Source organism: Arachis stenosperma, chromosome 9, assembly GCF_014773155.1.
Source record: "Arachis stenosperma cultivar V10309 chromosome 9, arast.V10309.gnm1.PFL2, whole genome shotgun sequence".
In the NCBI taxonomy this organism is placed as follows: Eukaryota; Viridiplantae; Streptophyta; class Magnoliopsida; order Fabales; family Fabaceae; genus Arachis; species Arachis stenosperma.
Window position 1 is genome coordinate 114,723,380 of NC_080385.1, and position 5,626 is coordinate 114,729,005.

The 5,626-nt window shown below is 40.1% G+C and overlaps 1 non-coding gene across 1 annotated transcript; it reads left to right on the forward strand.

Annotated features, from left to right (window-relative positions):
* The first annotated feature begins 459 nt into the window (after positions 1–459).
* LOC130952618 (small nucleolar RNA R71) lies at positions 460–567 on the forward strand. Its single transcript, XR_009074796.1, has one exon. It is a non-coding gene; the product is annotated as a small nucleolar RNA R71 (small nucleolar RNA).
* Positions 568–5,626: the final 5,059 nt, after the last annotated feature.

A 5,626-nucleotide genomic window follows, 5' to 3' on the forward strand; every position in this document is an offset into this window, starting at 1 on the left:
CTCTCTGATTCTTCCATGAGAAATTTGGGTGATTTCTCCATGAAGAATTATAGGTGTTTCCATAGGGTTCTCCTAGGTAATTCACCTCTCCCATTGAAGGGTTCTCAGGATCATAAGCTTCTTCTTCAGATGAAGCATCCTTAGTACTGCTTGGTGCATTTTGCATTCCAGACAGACTTTGAGAAATCAAATTGACTTGCTGAGTCAATATCTTGTTCTGAGCCAATATGGCATTCGAGTATCAATCTCAAGAACTCCTTTCTTCTGATTTGTCCCATTGTTCACAGGATTCTTTTCAGAAGTGTACATGAATTGGTTATTTGCAACCATTTCAATTAGCTCTTGAGCTTCTGTAGGCGTCTTTTTCAGATGAAGAGATCCTCCAGCAGAGCTATCCAAAGACATCTTGGATAGTTCAGACAGACCATCATAGAAAATACCTATGATGCTCTATTCAGAAAGCATGTCAGAAGGACATTTTCTGATCAATTGTTTGTATCTTTCCCAAGCTTCATAGAGGGATTCTCCTTCCTTCTGTCTGAAGGTTTGGACTTCCACTCTAAGCTTACTCAATTTTTGAGTGGAAAAGAACTTTGCCAAGAAGGCATTGACTAGCTTTTCCCATGAGTCCAGGCTTTCTTTAGGTTGTGAGTCCAACCATGTCCTAGCTCTGTCTCTTACAGCAAAAGGGAATAGCATAAGTCTGTAGACCTCAGGGTCAACCCCATTAGTCTTGACAGTGTCACAGATTTTGCAAGAATTCAGCTAAAAACTGATAAGGATCTTCCAATGGAAGTCCATGGAACTTGCAATTATGTTGCATTAGAGAAACTAATTGAGGCTTAAGCTCAAAGTTGTTTGCTCCAATGGTAAGGATAGAGATGCTTCTCCCATAGAAGTCGGGAGTAGGTGCAGTAAAGTCACCCAGCACCTTCCTTGCATTGTTTGCATTGTTGTTGTTTTCGGCTGCCATGGTTTCTTCTTCTTTGAAGATTTCTGTTAGGTCCTCTACAGAGAGTTGTGCCTTAGCTTCTCTTAGCTTTCGCTTCAAGGTCCTTTCAGGTTCAGGGTCAGCCTAAAAAAGAATGCCTTTGTCTTTGTTCCTGCTCATATGAAAGAGAAGAAAACAAGAAAATGTGGAATCCTCTATGTCACAGTATAGAGATTCCTTGAGGTGTCAGAGGAAAAGAAAAATAGAAGGAAGAGGCAAAAGAATTCGAACTTAATTAGATAGAGTTCGAATTGTGCATTGAGAAGGAGTGGTACTCCATAAATAGAAGGATGTGGGAAGAGAGGAAGAAATTTTCGAAAATTAAGTGAAATATTTTGAAAACATTTTTGAAAAACTTTAATTAATTTTCGAAAATCAAGAGTGGGAAAGAAATCAAGTAATTTTTGAAATTAGAAATCAAAAAGATATGATTAAAAACTGTTTTGAAAAAGATGTGTTTAAAAAGATATGATAAAAAATTATGCTTTTAAAAAGATATGATTGAAAAGATATGGTTTGAAAACAATTTAAAAAGATTTGATTTTAAAAATTAATGACTTGCCTAACAAGAAAAGATATGATTCAAACATTAAACCTCTCTCAACAGAAAAGGCAACATACTTGAAATGTTTAATCAAATCATTAATTGTTAGCAAGTATCTTTGAAAAAGGAAAGAAATTGATTTTTGAAAACATTTGATTGAAAAGATTTGATTTGAAAAAGATTTGATTTTGAAAAACTTTGAAAACTTGAAAAAAAAATTGATTTGAAAACAAAATCCTCCCTCTTGTGCCATCCTGGCGTTAAACGCCCAGAATGGTGCACATTCTGGCGTTTAACGCCCAATGCACTACCTTTTTGGGCGTTAAACGCCCAACCAGGCACCCTGGCTGGCGTTTAAACGCCAGTCTGTCCTTCTTCACTGGGCGTTTTGAACGCCCAGCTTTTTCTGTGTAATTCCTCTGCTGCATGTTCTGAATCTTCAGTTCCCTGTACTATTGACTTGAAAATAGAACCAAGATCAAATAAACAATGCATGCAAGACACCAAACTTAAAATTAGACACTAGACTCAAACAAGAAACATAAAATATTTTTGGTTTTTATGATTTTGAAAAAATTTTTTGTGCTTTTTCGAAAATTATATGAAAATAGGAAATAAATGTTTCAGAATTCTTAATTTGAATTCCAGGAATCATTGCAATGCTAGTCTAAGACTCCGGTCCAGGAATTAGACATGGCTTCACAGCCAGCCAAGCTTTCAAAGAAAGCTTCGGTCCAAAACACTAGACATGGCCAATGGCCAGCCAAGCCTCAGCAGATCATTGCTCCAACAGCAAGATTGATAGAAATCAACGAGCTCTTGTGATGATAAGTTGAAACCTCGGTCCAATAAGATTAGACATGGCTTCTCAGCCAGCCAGACTTCAACAGATCATCATGAAACTCTAGAATTCATTCTTAAGAACTCTGAAAAAAAATACCTAATCTAAGCAACAAGATGAACCGTCAGTTGTCCACACACAAAACAATCCCCGGCAACGGCGCCAAAAACTTGGTGTGCGAAATTGTGATCACTACTTTTCACAACTCAAATAATCCCTAGTAATGGCTCCAAAAACTTGGTGCTCAATACCATGGCATAAACACAACTTTGCACAACTAACCAGCAAGTGCACTGGGTCGTCCAAGTAATAAACCTTACGCGAGTAAGGGTCGATCCCACGGAGATTGTTGGTATGAAGCAAGCTATGGTCACCTTGTAAATCTTAGTCAGGCAGACTCAAATGGGTATAGATGATGAATAAAACATAAAGATAAAGATAGAGATACTTATGTATATCATTGGTGAGAGCTTCAGATAAGCGTATGAAGATGCTGTCCCTTCCGTCTCTCTGCTTTCCTACTGTCTTCATCCAATCCTTCTTACTCTTTTCCATGGCAAGCTTATGCAAGGGTTTCACCGTTGTCAGTGGCTACCTCCCATCCTCTCAGTGGAAATGTTCAACGCACCCTGTCACGGCACGGCTATCCATCTGTCGGTTCTCGATCAGGCCGGAATAGAATCCAGTGATTCTTTTGCGTCTGTCACTAATGCCCCGCCTTCAGGAGTTTGAAGCACGTCACAGTCATTCAATCATTGAATCCTACTCAGAATACCACAGACAAGGTTAGACCTTCCGGATTCTCTTGAATGCCGCCATCAGTTCTTGCCTATACCACGAAGACTCTGATCTCACGGAATGGCTGGCTCGTTTGTCAGGCGAGCACTCGGTTGTCAGGCGATCAACCATGCATCGTGTATCAGGAATCCAAGAGATAAACATTAGAGCCTCGTTTGCTTGTAGAACAAAAGTGGTTTTCAGTCACCTTGTTCATAAGTGAGAATGATGATGAGCGTCACATAATCATCACATTCATCAAGTTCTTGAGTGCGAATGAATATCTTAGAATAAGAACAAGTGGAATTGAATAGAAGAACAATAGTAATTGCATTAATACTCGAGGTACAGCAGAGCTCCACACCTTAATCTATGGTGTGTAGAAACTCCACCGTTGAAAATACATAAGAACAAGGTCTAGGCATGGCCGTGAGGCCAGCCTCCCAAAGTGATCAACAGATCTAAAGATCAAAAGATTCCAAAGATCCGAAGATGAAAATACAATAGTAAAAGGTCCTATTTATAGGAAACTAGTAGCTTAAGAATTACAAAGATGAGTAAATGACATAAAAATCCACTTCCAGGCCCACTTGGTGTGTGCTTGGGCTGAGCATTGAAGCATTTTCGTGTAGAGACTCTTCTTGGAGTTAAACGCCAGCTTTTATGCCAGTTTGGGCGTTTAACTCCCATTTTGGTGCCAATTCCGGCGTTTAACGCTGGGAATTCTGAAGGTGACTTTGAACGCCGGTTTGGACCATCAAATCTTGGGCAAAGTATGGACTATCATATATTGATGGAAAGCCCAGGATGTCTACTTTCCAACGCTGTTGAGAGCGCGCCAATTGGGCTTCTGTAGCTCTAGAAAATCCACTTCGAGTGCAGGGAGGTCAGAATCCAACAGCATCTGCAGTCCTTTTCAGTCTCTGAATCAGATTTTTGCTCAGGTCCCTCAATTTTAGCCAGAAAATACCTGAAATCACAGAAAAACACAAAAACTCATAGTAAAGTCCAGAAAAGTGAATTTTAATTAAAAACTAATAAAAATATACTAAAAACTAACTAAATCCTACTAAAAACATACTAAAAACAATGCCAAAAAGCGTACAAATTATCCGCTCATCACCCTTCCTTGCCTTTGTTGCTCCTCCCTCATTGTTCTTTGATCTTCTCTTATTTCATGGAGAATGATGGAGTGCTCATGATGTTCCACCCTTAATTGTTCCACATTGTGGCTTAAATCTTCTAAGGAAGTGTTGAGTTGTTTCCAATAGTTGTTGGGAGGAAAGTGCATCCCTTGAGGCATCTCAGGGATTTCTTGATGATAAGCTTCCTCATGCATCTCTTGAGAACTGTGGAGGGTCTCTCTTGCTTGCTCCATCCTCTTCTTGGTGATGGGCTTATCCTCTTCAATGGAGATGTCTCCTTCTATGATAACTCCAGCTGAGTAACATAGATGGCAAATAAGGTGAGGAAAAGCTAGCCTTGCCACGGTGGAGGGCTTTTCGGCTATTTTGTAGAATTCATTGGAGATGACTTCATGAACTTCTACTTCCTCTCCAATCATGATGCTATGAATCATGATGGCCCGATTCATAGTAACTTCAGATCGGTTGCTAGTGGGAATGATGGAGCGTTGAATGAACTTCAACCATCCTCTAGCCACAGGCTTGAGGTCCAGTCTTCTTAGTTGAACTGGCTTGCCTTTGGAGTCTCTTTTCCATTGAGCTCCTTCCACACAAATGTCCATTAGGACTTGGTCAAACTTTTTATTAAAGTTGACCCTTCTAGTGTAGGGGCGTACATCTCCTTGCATCATGGGCAAGTGGAACGCCAACCTCACATTTTTCGGACTAAAATCTAAGTATTTCCCCCAAACCATTGTGAGATAATTCTTTGGACTCGGGTTCATACTTTGATCATAGTTCCTAGTGATCCATGCATTGGCATAGAACTCTTGAACCATTAAGATTCCGACTTGTTGCATGGGGTTGGTTAGGACTTCCCAACCTCTTCTTCGGATCTCATGTCGGATCTTCGGATACTTATTTTTCTTGAGCTTGAAAGGGACCTCAGGGATCACCTTCTTTTTTGCCACAACATCATAGAAGTGGTCTTGATGGCTTTTGGAGATGAATCTTTCCATCTCCTATGACTCGGAGGTGGAAGCTTTTGTCTTCCCTTTTCCTTTTCTAGAGGATTCTCCGGCCTTAGGTGCCATTGATGGTAATGGAAAAACAAAAAGCTTATGCTTTTACCACACCAAACTTAAAATATTGCTCGCCCTCGAGCAAGAGAAGAAATAAGAGAAGAAGAAGAAGAAGAAAATATGGAGGAGAAGGGGGAGTGTAGGTTTGGGCCAAGGTATAGAAGAGGGAGTTGTGTTGTGTGAAAATGAAGTAGAATGGAGGGGTTTATATAGGAAAAGGGGAGAGGGTAGGTTCGGCCATTTGAGGGTGGGTTTGGGTGGGAAGGT